This window comes from Sinohyriopsis cumingii, chromosome 8 (genome assembly GCF_028554795.1).
Source record: "Sinohyriopsis cumingii isolate HCF-2022 chromosome 8, ASM2855479v2, whole genome shotgun sequence".
NCBI classification, from domain to species: domain Eukaryota; kingdom Metazoa; phylum Mollusca; class Bivalvia; order Unionida; family Unionidae; genus Sinohyriopsis; species Sinohyriopsis cumingii.
In genome coordinates this window covers 40,410,007-40,426,743 of record NC_142968.1, presented here as the reverse complement: position 1 = coordinate 40,426,743, position 16,737 = coordinate 40,410,007, and the positions used below count along the sequence as shown (strand labels likewise).

The window sequence follows — 16,737 nt, the reverse complement described above, 5'->3', positions numbered from 1 at the left end:
ACACTGGTCATTTTGGATCTTGCCAAGGAGTGAACGTTCTCCATTGTGTTCTCCAGCCATAGAAGTAAGTGTTAAATTTATAATTTATTTGATATGTGACCTTATTCAGGTTTTAATGTCATATCGTTTAATGATGCATTCACTACTACGCAGATTTGATACGTTGTGAGCTTTGAATTACAAATTGCTATTAGAGTTTAATTTATTAGCATATATCTAAAGATGTTTCAGAACCCATTATTATGACCAGTTTGGTGGGTAGCTGTTCTGGGCTGTCCATGGCTTTTTGGCGTAGTTTTATTTTGCTTTGTTTCTCGAGCATGCAAATTATTGCATTTTTGTACGCATTTGCTTAGTGCTGCTTCTTCGTTCCAAGATGAGGGAATTAAACACTAATATCATCTCAAATGAAATCAATGCACAATTTAATCTTCAATGGTTGAAAATATTCCGCTTCAAATCTCAAATGGCTTTACGTATCTATCCATTCATCTGCACTTTATTTCAAAGAGAATAATCAACAATCAAATAATGTCTAAACTACATTTATCTAGCTTGTCATTTAAATGGAATTCCCATGCGCTACAAAAGGGGCAGTCACCATTTTCTTCCGAGAATTCTCCAAAGTTACTGCTCAGATGATTGGTACAATATTATAATATGTAGCCTACTTTTTCTAGCTTCTCACACGGACGTGGCCTTCAAATGTGCTCGCCAGAAATTGGTCTCCACTGTTTTCCGAAAATTCTTCAACCTTGTCACAGAATGGAAGAATGGCTGGTTGGAATGCTACTTACGGAAAACAGACAACACACATATACATTATGGTGACTTAATTAAATAATTATGATGAAAACTATTTAAGAGTAGTAAAACGAAAACATAACTACAGTTGAACCGTTCTTAAATATTATTGATTATTCTTAAAGTTCTTAAGAATAATTTATGTCCACTGATACATCTGCATTGAATTAATATTCACCGACTTCTTCAATGCATATGTATGTCCGCCAATTGCACCTTGGTTGTGTAGGTTTGCCATCCAATGGCTTGTCCACTGTATAGTGTGAATCGTACGGTACTTCTTGCGACAGGGGCTCCCGTATCCCGATATTCTTAGTACGTCCCGAGTTTATCCGCCTTTGTGGCATGATTCCCTGGCGTGACTGGGGCTCCCGTATCCCGACATTCTTAGGACCTTCCGGGTTGTCCTCCCTTGTGGCAAGATTCACTGGCTAGCACAATCTCCCGTTAGCAGTCTCAAACCGGCCATATCTCTCCAGGGTTTGGAGTGGCTACAAAATGGAAGTTCATCTGAGTCATAGGATAAAGTTAATATCTACTTTACACTTAATGACTGTTACATACAGTGCCTCCGTATTTTTGCTATGTTTTATACACGTAATCTCTTTAGGGCACGTCTATACTTGCGTTTTTATCTTTTGTTTAGACTAAATTAAATCAAACCAAACATTTTATGAATGCAAGACCATGAAAATATGAAATATGTTCGTTTGCAGCTGAAATGTACAAGTAGATTACAACATAACATAAATCTATATTCAAAGTACTAGCATTGAATACTTGAGTATGAATTAGAATCAGTAGTCTGTAGGGTATAAAGAATGACTTGTGGATAATAAATACATATGCAGTGAAAAATAACCTACTAGAATGAGTTGTAATGAATAAAAAGAATCCTCAAAATACAACATATATTCTATATAAAAGAAAAAAAGAGATAAAGCTTTACGTCCCGAAAGTATAATTTCCAGCTATCCCAGTTACAACACAACTTTTTCCGTATTATTCAAAATGCTAAAATATATAAAGAATTTTCTTACCTTTATCTAGCCGCTCTAAATGTCCAGGTTTTAAGTCTTGTCTATAGTAATCGAACATGGGACTGCCCAAATATAACCTTGCATATTGTCGCTTCATGAAGACTATTTGTCATGTATCATGAAGTGCACGAGCTTCTCGCCTGGTGAGAACTATTACGTCACTATCACGGTCTTATTGCTTACCGAGTTAGTATTCTACAATTAACTTGGATAATGCGTTTTTACTACAGTCAACTTCAGATAATATATGTTCAGTTCTTTTTATGTTGAAAATGTAAACTTTGTAATGATAAATAAAACATGTGAATACTTTTAAGTCACTTTGTGACATTATTATTCACATGAAAAACGAAGAATGGACTTATTAAAAATGTTTCCGCTCAAAATGATGACGTATGCACTTTATGTAAAGGCAATTAACATATTGTATTTTAGCCAGGCAGGTAAAAAAGGAATTCAAACGTTTGTGCAAGAAAATGTCTGCAAAAGTATTTTTAAAATTAATTTAACAACTTGCAAATGGGGGAGGTGATATTGGGGTGGGTGTGGTAAAGAAAGCATCTACAACCATCGTCGCCATACCAACATCAGAGGTGTTAATGTTAAATGAGATCACTTTCAAAAGTGTTATAACTTGTAACACGTGCCAGGTGTTGGACGGATAAATATTATATGATAGAAAAAAATTCAAATCAAGAGTGTTTGTCTTTAGTTATGAATTTAGAATTGACATCGGCAGGAGAGTCTCTATTTTTATAAAGAAGTTGATGCATGATCTGTGATAAGACACAAGTATGTGTGTGTGTATTTGTGTGTGTTATTTTGATTTTTAACATAGCGTATGATGTCTGCAGTGTGTCAGTTTATAGAGACATCTAACACTGGGGATCATACTGAAGACATTTAACATTATTTCTCACGCATGCGAATGAGAAATGTACTTGTTTTGCAAACCTTACTTTTCTTGTTTCAGTCTAGTCATCTCAGACCAGTAGTCTCAGTCAAGGTGTCCACGCGCTCAGAATTCCTTTAGAAAAAAGAAACCCTTGTTGTCTTCTGCTGTTCCTGACGTAGTTGTACTAAAATCAAACAACAACAACAACAACAAATATATAACAAAAACATAGCAACTTAAGTTAAATCCATCTCTGAGAACACACCATGCAAAAATATTTCGAGAGAGACGAAGACAAACGCATATGATGTCGAGCCTTTTGGTATTATGCTTGTTCGTTCCACACAGCATGGTCAGTTTTATCCTATATGCACGCCTAGTTCAGTACATTTTTAAATCAGCGTCATTAAATGTAACTAAGGCTACCTAACTAGTTTTAAATACTTCGTGTGAAAGAAATTATATAATGTTAGCTACATTTAATGACGCTGACCCGAAAATGACTGTGCTACAGATAGGAAAAAATTCTCAATGCTGTGTGAAATGAACAATATAACATAAAACACTGACCCATGCATATAAATTATAGACCTATACACTTCATAGCCTCTTAACTCTCTTAACAAATACGGATAACTTAGTCACAGCCAGAAAAGTGTTATATAAAACATGCTCTTTTTCTAATTTTGTTAAGCATCTTCACTGTGCCCCGGTTGAATGAAACATACCTACAATATTTAATGACAAATAATACACTTACCAGCCAGAAGGAATCCTTTATCCGTCAGCACATTAATCAATAAGCAAATTTCACTGTAGCACTTACCATATTTCCAGGACAGAAAAAGAAATGTTCAAAGAATCCGTGAACATTAAAGTTTAGCACATGGTTATCCGCTAGAGTCAGTTGTTGCAGGGTCTATTATACACATGGGTAATTTACAATTAATATTAAGGATAACACAAGTATGTCACACAGTCTCACCTCCTCCAAATAAAAGAATAGTTAAATACGATAGTGACACAGATCTCTATTTACCCTTGAATAATCTAAAGAAATATGTTACTCTTCGTTACAGCTTGAACTAAGTATAACTACAGTAGAGCTGAGTATCCAATATCATTTTCTTATTTACAATATAACTTTTCAAAATTGAAACTGATGAAAATAAAACAGTTTCTATTAATAAATATTAATTATTTATTGTCAATTTCATATTACATCCATATATTAAATGTGATAATACCTCATTATTATGCGCCGTTTTGTGTTGTTATTTTTCTTTGCTCACGCGTATAACCTGTGTACTTAATACGCAACGGTCACACCACATTCCTCATTAACATATTTATATTCATGCGCCACATGTAAACAGTGTACGTGAACACTAGTGAAGAATTCCTTTTACTTGAAAGGAAAATATTGGGTGAGAAAAATAATCTACGTTGGGGTTTCGACCGAGACAAGGAATTCCCAGTCGCGGGTTTATATTACATGCCTCCCCACGACGCTTTCCCGAGTGCGAAGATATATAATATAAACCAGCGACTGGGAATTCCTTGTCTCTGTCCAAACCCCAACATAGATTATATATGTCACAGCTAAGCACATTACCCTGACACAGAGCAGACCATTCTTAATACTAACCTCTTAATGCTGAGCACCTAGCGTGGTAGCTGCTGATGCAATTATTATAAATCTTTGGTATGATTCGGCCGGGGCTTGAACACTCGACCCCGCTAATCCAATGTGGATGCTCTAATCACGTAGGCCAACGGAGCGGTCATAACATCAGAGAAAGAAATATTTGAAAATGTAGAAACAATTATACCTTTCATGCGGAATTGAAGTTACATTTGAAGCCCATTCATAATTTTCTTTTAACGTTTCATCGATAGCTTGCAATTTTTACGGGTAGCCCATTGAGCAATATATCTTTATTTAGGACTATAGTTCGACCAATTTAGGAGGTGGACGAATCAATTAGCAAACCAGTTTGCGACTGATTTAGGGAAATTAAATTATTTTAAGATACAGGTATTATTACACAAAAATCTGCTGTTTGTAAGATGCTCTCTTGTTATGTGATCCGTGAATAGACACCCAATGGAAGCTTCCAACAATAAAATGGTAGTGCGTATATGAAACTTGAGACTGAGCTTGGGACCTTGATACCGGGGGATGTATGAGTGTACTTTATCTATCCAATGATGCTATTAAGATGATGCCAGCCATAATATTTATTTCTGAACATCATCTTTGTGTACATGTGCGCTTTTGTCTTACGCGTATTTGTCGGGTCGTTGATCATTTTTGCGCAGTTGTCGGCGCGTTTTTGTCGACGCGCTTATGTCGGAGAGCTTTTGTCATGCGCGCTCTGTTACGACACCGCTCCATTCTCGTTGTCGGATTAAAACTGTGTGACCTACCGTCCTAATCATCTCCTAGGCAAAGCTTTCCAACAGTTGTTAAATTTTCATGACCTACCAATTTATTAATTTACTAATTCAGAATGCAGATCATATAAAGCAATTATATCGAAACTACTTCACATAAAGACATTGGGTATTGGATCAATTGTTTAATAACTGTGTTGTGCCTAACTTAGACTAAACAAGTACATTAGAACTCATACAAATATGAAATATGAGCAGTAATGAGGGTCATCCCACCACAATCCCGCTTCGGGCGATCCTTTGCAGAAAAAATATTATCGTAGAAGGGAAGCCGTTGCCACGAATGAGACTTCTTTCCTTCATCCCACAATGATCTCGCGTCGGGCGCAACACTTATAAAAATATGAATCAAAGACAGTGTCGGCTGCCACGAATACAACTTGGGGTATGCGTTCGGCCAGTACTGACGTACAAATCTTGACCAAGATAAACGCACAGTTGGTCGAAAAACAAATACATCATCATGTATGTGGTATGTAAACACATTGCAATAAAATAGCCATTGAATAAATCAATAATGACGGATTAACAAACAATGTCGCCGGAGTCTTGTATAGCACAATTAGTTCTGGAACGACTAGAAGCAATTCATCGGTGTATAACAGTCAGAGATGTGGCTAAGCAACAATTGTACGAGCGCCAGCAGGCACGAGAAGATCTCGGTGTGGGCGCCGAAGAATTGTTTAAACCACTTATCACACCAACAAAGGCTATCGCCAAGGCAACCACGGCAATGCAAGAAACTCCTGCAGCGCTACCAGCATATATAAGAACAATTAAATAAACAACCACATAAAAAAACTACCAAAGCAAATAGCTGAAGTTGGCTGACGCAAATCGTACTGATATTGATGATGTTAACAGATATCGTTGATAAAATGTCCAAACCAGTATTAAAAAACCAAGTATCTGAACCAGGATGGTTAAAGATAATTTAAAGGGGATCCAGATGCAGTCGCTGAAACCAGAATATGATAATATTCCAGAAAACATGTTGGTCCGTATGGTATATAGAGAATGTATGGATGTTCGAAAATCACCCCCATAAGAGGTGATTATGAAGAATGTGTTAATGCAGTTACAAATGTACTGGTTAAACAATCATTATTGTCACCAGCATAACAGCACGTTATCATACAAAGGATATATTATTTACAGTTTCTCGCTTAATGCTAGTCCCAGTGACCTCATGGTGTCGGTTCCCTTTTATCTACGGTGTCATATTCGTAGTTGGTCACGGCTGAAATTAACAATGACAGACCAAAACGGGCATTTGCGGGAGAAAAGTTGGCGGTCAGTTTGCATATCAGAGACAGAACTGAATAATTTATGATAAGTAACCTGAGGTTACCAGTAAATCATGATAAAAAAGACAAAAAATATATGTGGTTGTTGCATTTGCTAGCGCATCAAACCACTGATCGGTAAAACAGATCCATTTTGTATGTTTGAGGTAATTTAATTTATTATTGGTCACTGTCGCTGACAATTGATGAATTGCTGGTTTGGATTACACCCGTCAAGTACACGTGAGCAATTATACTTGTGATCTCAGGATTGGACGGTAAACCATCTGCTTGCAGTCCAACATCAAGTGTTCGTAGGTGTCGTGCTCGTGCAGTTGCAACGCTTCGTTCTTCTTATTCGGAAGACAACGCTGATATGACGCGTTCTCTCTGTCTCTGGCTCTGTCTCTCTCTGTGTCTCTGTCTGTCTGTCTCTTTCTCTCTCTCGTCGTCATCATCCTGGATTGAAGCTTTTTAATAAATTTATGTTGAGCGGTTAGCATGTACCTGCCAGATAGTCGGAGTTCATCAAGTGTTTCAAAATCATCGGCCATTACATTGGGGTGAAGTGCAGGATCAAATTTCATAGGAGATCTGTCTTTGGAAGAGGACTTTAATTGTTCGATATCGAGAATTATTCTATCGATGTTTCACATGGTTCATTTCGATTTATACATAGGTTATAATAACTAATTCTTTTAAAGTGATGAATCGTTGATCGGCGGCATTTCCTGTTGGGGACATTCAGTGTTTGAAAGTAAGGATGATAAGTGAATAATGTGGACGAGTGTTCTAAGCCACACAATAAACTTTCAAACAAGCAAATGAATGAACGTGATATTCGCAATGCTCACAACAAACGAGAGAGACGCAGCATTGAAAATACCATTCTGATCATTTAAGCAGTTATTTAGGAGAAATGTTCGTAACGTTTTGTTAATGGAATGGTTCAAACTTTGACCAGCATAGAAGAGCATACTGAGGGCAAGGGCTATGGCATATCTATCAGAGACGTACAATTTTATACGCGAATATTCTAAATATGTGTGCGTGTGTGTGTGTGTGGGGGGGGGGGAATGCAACTGAAGGTTTTGGTAGATAATTAATAGCTTAAAGGCACAATAGTGCAGCTGAGGGTGAATTTTCTTGCAAAAATGTTGGGACATTTATGTATATCAACTGATTAAATACTATTTAAAAGGCATTTCTGGGGTAATATCAAGTACGTAGGGGTTCTCTTTATGAAATACGAGCTCTCTGAAATCTTCGAACGTAGAGTAACGAATCTATCGTCTCCATGTTGAAATCCCTCTCGGCAGTGATCGGCAGATCCCGAATGAATAACACACATAATTCCGGTGACCGAAATTTGCATAATTATAGGCCACATTGTAAACACTGAAGATGATGACGTAAAACACAACCACGCTACGAGACCGCCAAAAATGTCAACAACGGTGAGTACGATCTTTTTCTGATCTCGTTCTTTTCTTCTTATCATTTTCCTTTCTAATTTTAATTTTGAGAGGAAACAATGAAATGTATGTAGAACTACTTTTATAGTTATGTTTCAAAGTTTTTGTGGTACGAGAATAATTTAAATCGACGTGCTCTGTACAGCATTGCAAAAACCCACAGGTAGTCACTCTATTTCTTGCCCAGTAAAATTCGTACTCCCTCACGTCCCCACCACTCAATTTTATAAATGAAAAGCATCAGAAATATTTAAAAATGCTCAAAATTGAGTAATGTCATTAATCAATTTATAAATTCTAACCAGATTGTCACCACTGGACCCCTAACACCCATCTTTCTGACGTTTCAAACAAAGCGGAAAAGAATGTGTGTGCTTCTCCAAGTTAATACTTTACATACACAAGGTTTTAAATAAGCATTATTTTTTATTTTAAATCTGCGAATAGAATATGGAATCCAGGTTCAAAACTCGGGGCCAGATCATAAAAAAGTACACACACACAAACGTACAGTCACATGTCAGCTGAAGTTTGACCACAGTTTTATTCTTGCACATGTTTATTGGGTATTGTGCACACTGAGTAAATACACACATAGACTTTGCTTTAGTGCCCATTCGAGGAAAGTAGGGGCCCTTTTTAAATTTTGGATCCCCACCCCACCCAACACTTGACCTGATCCAGCCCAAAAAAGCTTCCATCAAATCACAACCTCTCATGTATTAATTTCTGATCCAAAGTTAGCACTATATTCCTATAAGTTTGATAACACTGGTCAACAGTGAAATCATTACTGACTTGAAAAGGCCCTAATCTGTAGTATTTTGGTGTGCCGAACACGAATATAACCGTGAAAAATTTGTATTGGCTCTCGTTTTGAAGATATTCATATACCTCATTTTCTATGTTTCACTGTGTAAATTTCTCCAGTAGGACTGCAGCAACATCCGGAATAATGATGTAACATTGCATAATACCATCATGCTCACATCATCCACAGTTGATTGCATCATTTTCTGATGCAATGCAATACTAATGCCATGCGGCTGCTGAAGTAAGTTGACGTCAGCAGTGTACTATACATGTGTAGGCCTATTATACTAATGCCAGGCGGCTGCTGAAGCTGACGTAAGCAGTGTACTATATAAAGTCCAATCAGATAGGTTCAGCATTTAAAATATTTTAGACGTTGTGCGAGACAGTTCAAGCTACTGTTACATAAAACTTATTATTTTATCCATTTACGTACAATAAAGAACAGTAATGCCTCGAAAGTGTGTTAATACCGCGGACAATTTTTGCTATATTTGTGGGGAAGTGACATTTGCCAACCAGAAGAAAAGTATCAATTCTCAAGTGAAGAAGGCATATCATCTTTACTTCGGATGCAAGGTTGGTGACCAAGACAAGCCTTGGGCTCCGCATATATGCTGTGCTACATGTACAACACAGCTTTCACAGTGGTTGAATTGCAAAAGGTCATCAGTGCCGTTTGCTGTCCCAATGGTGTGGAGAGAGCCAAGCAACCACCTAAATGACTGTTACTTCTGCTTGGTTCCTCCTCTTTCCGGCGGAATAATGAAGCGAAAGAAGTCGAGAATAGTCTACCCAAACATTCCGTCTGCATTGAGACCAGTTCCACATGGTGAGGGACTTCCTATTCCAGAACCTCCAGCAGAATATTCTCTTGATTCATCTGACGAAGACAAAGGTGAGTCGACCTGTTCTTCTCCTGGTCCATCAGCATGCAGTGATCCAGATTTTCACTGTGGTGCATCATCAACCCCACACAGAATAACACAGGAAGAACTAAATGACCTGATTCGTGATTTGGACTTATCAAAAAACAAGGCAGAATTGCTAGGATCAAGACTCCAACAATGGAATCTTCTAGAAGAAGATGTCACAATTACTGCATATCGAAAGCGCCACCAGCAATTGGAGCCTTTCTTCAGAAAGGAAAGTAATCTGATATTCTGTTCCGATATTGAGGGCCTCATGAATGCTTTAAAAATCACTCATGACCCACAAGAATGGAGACTATTTGTGGACTCTTCGAAACTGAGTCTCAAGGCTGTGCTTTTGCACAATGGAAACATTCTTCCATCTATTCCAGTAGCGTATGCTGTCCACATGAAAGAGACATACGATAACTTAAGGCAGCTACTGAATTCCATTGAGTATAACAAGTACAGCTGGCACCTCTGTGGTGATTTGAAGGTAGTTGCCCTTTTAATGGGACTGCAGCAAGGATATACAAAATACATGTGTTTCTTATGCGAGTGGGATAGCCGAGCAAGGGAAATGCACTACATGAGGAAGGAATGGACTCACAGGCAGAATGTAGCCATTGGAGAGAAGAATATCCAACACCCAGCTCTGGTTGAGGCTCAGAAAATCTTGCTACCACCCCTTCACATCAAACTAGGTTTGATGAAGAACTTCGTGAAAGCCATTGACCGGACTTTGCCAGCATTCCGATACCTGCATGAAAAATTCCCTCGACTCAGCAAAGCAAAGATTAAAGAGGGAGTTTTTGTGGGTCCTCAGATTCGAGAGCTTTTCAAAGATGACCGGTTCAACAACTTGCTGCAAGGTGACGCGAAACAAGCATGGAATGCTTTTCGCCTAGTTTCTACAAACTTCCTCGGAAATGTTAGGGCAGAAAACTATAAGGAACTAGTAGAAGACATGTTGATGAAGTATAAGAAACTTGGCTGCAATATGTCTCTAAAGATTCACTTCCTTCATTCCCATTTGGATTTCTTTCCTAGCAACTGTGGTATTGTTAGTGATGAACACGGCGAACGTTTTCATCAAGATATCGCAACAATGGAACAAAGATACCAGGGAAAATGGTCCACTACAATGCTGGCTGACTACTGCTGGACACTCCTCAGAGATGCTCCCAAACAGCTGTACAAGAGACAGGCGAAGAAATCTAAGATGTAGTCAATGACTTGATTTTTTATAGGTAGGCTATTACAGTTGACCTTTTACTATTGGAATGCATTTCGTTATGTAAACATTAATTTCTTGCAGATTACAAAAAAACTAGAGCCAATTTTGCAATTTGACTGTCATATTCGTGTTCAGCACATAAAAATTGATAAGAATTGACTAATTTTATTTCAGTAACATGACTTTTGTAAAAATTTGTTGTCCAGTGTAATTATTCATGAATATATTAGTTGTCAAATTATGAAATACATTTACATATTAAAATTCATTAGATAGACTTAAATCAGCTCACTTTTAAGCTGAATTCTAGAGCGACCTTTAAGAGGAAGAGGGAGAGGAAGGATGAGACATGGAGCAAGAAGTTGAAAAACCAGATGGGGGAGAGGAGGAAGACATGCTGTGCAGCCTAACAACTGAGCTGACCAAGCTCTACACATAGTTCAGACAAGGCAGACAAGAATGAGGGTAATTGTTTATTTATATCTTGCAAAACAAGTATTGATTGATATTGAAAAATGTTTGGTACTAAGTAACTTGGCAAAGACTCTAATATCTATGTCAGTAGTGTTCTGCACAACTTAAAAATGCATACTTGTATTAAAGGATTAGTTATTGTACCAAACAATGTATGTTTAAACTGCTTTACTTTTTGTTGCTAGTCAACACCCCACCCCAATATGATTTGATAAAGGAAGACTATGCACAGATACCATAGAAAATACAGAGGCCACCTCATTTATATGGCCACCTATATAATACCAAAATGGTAAAAGTATTATGGAGACAGTCTCATAGAGTACCCCATTGCATGATGAAATACATATAATTGATATGAAACTAAATACAAAAGGTTTTAACATGGGTCACTTAAATGTACAAGGTATAGTGGAAAAAATAGAACAGATTAAGTTAATGTTGTATTCCAAGGAAAATAATATGCAGGTTTTAGGACTCACTGAAACCAAATTAAATGCTAGCCACAATGATAATCTATTTCACTGTCAAGGCTACAATAAACCATTATGCAGGGACAGAGAGACAGAAGTGGGGGGGGGTCTTGTATACATTACAAGATGTAAATGCAGAAAGGCGACCTGACTTGGGGTCACATGAAATTGAGAGTATTTGGGTGGAAATTTCTCAAAATAATGCAGAATCATTCCTAGTTGGTTTCATTTATAGGTCACCTTCCTCCAAAGCAATTTGGAATAATAACTCTTTGAAACAAATAAAAAATGTTCATGCACAGGAGAAAGAAACATATATACTCAGCAGTGTAAATAAGGACCTACTCAGTACTCAAATAAGGAGTAACTGGATGGAATTTATTGAATCATTAGGCCTAGTCCAGCTGGTAAATGAGCCTACAAGGGTAACAGAAATATCAAGCACTCTTATTGATCACATTTATACCAACCAACCAAACAATGTGGCTTGTGTTAATGTACCAAATGTTGGTCTTAGTGACCACTATCCTACTTTTTTGACAACAAAGGTTAAATGCAACAGAAATAGGAAACATACACACAAAACTATCACTTACAGATCTTTCCAAAATTGAAGTAAATAACAATTTCAAGATGACCTATATAAAGTTCCATGGAATATTATCCAAAATTTTGATGACATATGTGAAGCTCTAAAGGTGTGGACTGATTTATGAATGTAATCTCTAAGCATGCACCACTAAAAGTACATTGAGTAAAGTATGAAATCCATCCTAACTAATTTACTACTGAAATTCTAGATACTATGAAGACACAAGACCAATTGAAGGCTATGGGGAACCATGCATAATATCAAGTATGGGGAAATAACATAACAAGTATGATTGAAAAGGCTTAAAAAAACTTTTTATTAATCAATGCTTGAAAACACAGAGAGCAACACAAACTCCATTTGGAAAGTCTTCAGTGAACTCATTGTGGGTAACACACAAAGATCAGACAAATAAAATTCACTCACCTCTGGTAAATGACACAAAAGTCACTGATGACACTAACATTGCAAATATTTTGAGTGATTTGTTTTCACTAACGTTACAAACTAAGTTAAAAGAACCAGTGATAGAAAACAACTATAATGAACTGAAAAATCCCTAAGGAGGTATGTTTCTCTATCCCACAGGTATAAAAAAAACTGATAAAAAATGTCTCAGTAAACTTGATATCAAGAAAGCTACAGGACTTGATCAGATTGGTCCACCACTCATTAAAACTTCTGCCTCAGCTATTTCAAACAGCATAACATTCATAATCAATTTAAATATTGCAACCTCATCTGTCCTCAAAATATGGAAAACTGCAAAAGTAATGCCTATGCACAAATCTGGTTCTAAGAATGATGCTGGTAACTACCAACCAATTTCAATACAACCAAAACTTGTCAAAATTGATTGAAAAACATGTCCATGACTCGTTCGTGTCATTTTTAACGAGACAGTTGCTGTTACACCCTATTCAATCAAGCTTTAGACAGAAACATTCATGTGAGACTGACTTGATCTCTCTAACTGATAAATGGCTTCAACCACTTGATCAAAGTTGAATAATAGGATCTCTATTTGTAGATTTCAGGAAAGTTTATGGGTTGATGTACATGAAATTCTTTGAAGAAACTGAAAATCAACCAATGTGATGAAAGCACAGTTAGATGGTTTACTTCAAACTTAAGTGAGACAACACAACATGTTTATATAAATAATGTTGTCGGAACCTGGAACAATTAGATATGGAGTACCACAAGGTTCAATTTTAGGTCCATTACTATTGATACTATTTATTAATGGCCTTTTTACTAAGGGACTCAATTTCATCTACAGATCTCTATGAAGATGACACAACATTGTCAGACATCCAAAACACAAAGCACAAACTATAAATTTATTTACAGGATGCCCTAAACAAACTGGACAACTGGTGCACATGCAATGGCATAGTGGTAAATACTGGAAGAACTAAAATATTACTTATCTCAACATGGCAAAAAAGAACAAATCTTGGTAGTGATGAACTATGGCTGACGTGGATGGATACAAATTTGCAAATGGTTTGTCATGATAGACTACTTGGTGTTTTGGTATATAATAACCTATCATGGACTGAACATGTCAGTAAAAAAGTTAATTCAAGTTTTTGGCTTTTCAGTAGGATAAGGTACAGAAAACTATTTTATAACAGTTACATACAACCCTATTTAGACTACTGTAACGCAGTGTGGAGTAATTCAAATGATAAAATCATAGCAAAACTGGCACAACTTAAAACAAGTGAATTCAGGCTATATCAATCCAGAAAGTAAGCAAGGAAAATTTTAGCTGGTAAGTTAAAATTATTACCTATTAAAGACTGAATCCGGTTGAGAAAAGCCAAATTAATGTACATGATATCCAATAATAGTGCTCCTGAATATTTACAATCACTATTCAAGTAGAGGCTACCTGGTAATACTCTACAACTGTGATCCATGTCTGCCAAACAGTATAAAATTCTCAAACCAAATAAGGAACTATTCAAAAAATGTTTCCAGGACTCTGGAACTTTGCTCTGGAATAGTATTCCAGTTGACATTAGAAATGCCAACTCTATTTCCTTCTTCCAAACCAATATATACAGCGGCTTCAGAGATACACTTAAAATAGATAAATTCCTTTGTTTGAGGGCCTAAAGGTAGATTAGCTAAAATTATTTCATATATAGGTATTAGTTATCTACGCTAGTGGCATACAAACATTCAATACTATTAAGGTCTAATTGCTCTTTTTTCAATTTAATTAATAAACCAACTTAAGTAATACATTTATTTGTTTTATTTTTAAAAAAATACAAAATGGTAACAAAAAAGTCTATGCAATCTTACTTTGGAGTTCAGCAATTAGACCTGACTAGATTGCAGGATTTTTAAAAAAAAAATTAGACATGTACAGAATTCAAATAGCCATTTAAGTCTTATGAAATAAATACTACACTTTTATTCTTCTGTTTTAAATATGATGCATGCCTTAATGTGTATTTCTAAAGCCCCAAAATATGTTAAGATAATACTATATATGCAATATCATGATAAACATAAGGACTTAATAATCCTAAATTGTTTTATTTATCCAGAATTAAGGCTATCATGAAGGCTTGCAAGAAACTTTTTTTTCCTTCATATCTGATCTAACATTTTTGGGTAAGAATTTTAATTGCCCAGTCTGCTTGGCATTCAATGTTTCCACCTTTGAACTGGTGATTACTGCAAATGATTTCTGTATAACAAATTTACTCGATTCAATGGCAATTTTGAAATTTCTTTAATTCTTTCAAAAACTTTTATATATTCCTTGAGTGTGTTATTGCCAAAGCTTAAAATTGTTATGTACAGAATGTATATCACAAAAGGTATGAATAACTTGACAGGTATGTTGGCTACATTACAGAAAACCTCTTTCTGTATACAGGATATGTGTAGCACATGCCTATGAATGTACAATTTGCACTTTGTACCAATAAAATCAAAATACTGCATCAATTTACAAACATAATTAAAACTTTGATAGTTACTCTTACAATACAACATTTACAATGAATTCCATTTCCAAGGTGGACTCTCAAACATTGATAATTGATATACATACATGATTTAGTAAATGTTATTTCTTTGCAACCACTGTGAAAGAATTTTAAAATTGTAAAAACAGACATGCATACATATGCAAATGATAAGGACTTTGTTTTAATTTACAATTGATACTCATCGAGTAGATTCTTTTCATTACCTGATTTCACTGTGGGTATCTCACTATACTAAACAAATCTAAGCTGCAATCAGCCATTCCTATTTGATCCCAATGCAGGAATCTCAGACTTCTAGAAATGCTCCCCAAAAACTTTGAGCTGTCCATCTTAACATAAACTATCAGTTCTAGTTGCAATGGAACTCTCAGTGTTCATGTCAAAATAAAAACCATGTGCAGTTTGATCCACGTGTATTTCACAGTGGAATTTGCTGATCGAAGATGAATAACATTTGAATAAGCGCATGTTCCTATTATTTCTTAAAATATATTTTTCTACATTTTAGAAATAGCATATTACAATTGGAATAATTTTTCAGATTTTTCAAGATCTAATCCTTGATGAGGCTGTACTTGCCTTGTCCAGGATGTACAGACAAAATGTTCTTTTCCTCAACAATAAAGTTGACTTGATGAGTGCCAACAGTCATGCTACCTATAGGCAGTTCATGCTACGGCAACATGGAAGGCTGGGGTCTGGACAGAGACATGTAATTCCCTCTTGCTGTTTCTGGCAGACGCATGACAAATATCCAGATGGACAATATACTGGCTTCATCCCCTCTAGGCTTGCATGAACTTAAACACTTTCTTGCATGTATGAGTTTGTATATAAATGAATACAATTGATTTTATTCATTGTTTTCTTATAAATGCACATAATATTGCATCAAACAATAATGCTTTCAGATTTTTTTTAAGACCAGTCTATTTCTGCCTATAAACAATGTGGGCACGAAGATCATGAATAATCAATATAAAAAGTTTTCAGCAACTGCAGATACAATGTTATACATTATTTTATTGTCAACTACTGATATTTCAGGATATTATATAAAGTGTAACCTGCCTTAGCTGACACACACACCTCCATATATTAGACACTGTTTCATATTTTACATAACTAAAATCGAGAGATCTCCCTCACCACACCAAAACTAGAGCTGATGGTGGTTCTTGAGGTGCCAGGTTTCTACAAATTCTCCTGGGATCATCTTCCTTTAGTTCTCTTCTCCTCTGCATACCCTGCTTTCCCTCAAGT

At 36.1% G+C, this 16,737-nt stretch overlaps 1 long non-coding RNA gene across 1 annotated transcript; it reads left to right on the top strand.

Annotated features, from left to right (window-relative positions):
* The first annotated feature begins 11,279 nt into the window (after positions 1 to 11,279).
* LOC149793335 (uncharacterized) lies at positions 11,280 to 16,278 on the top strand. Its single transcript, XR_016422551.1, has 2 exons — positions 11,280 to 11,383; positions 16,016 to 16,278. It is a non-coding gene; the product is annotated as an uncharacterized LOC149793335 (long non-coding RNA).
* The last annotated feature ends 459 nt before the right edge of the window (positions 16,279 to 16,737 follow it).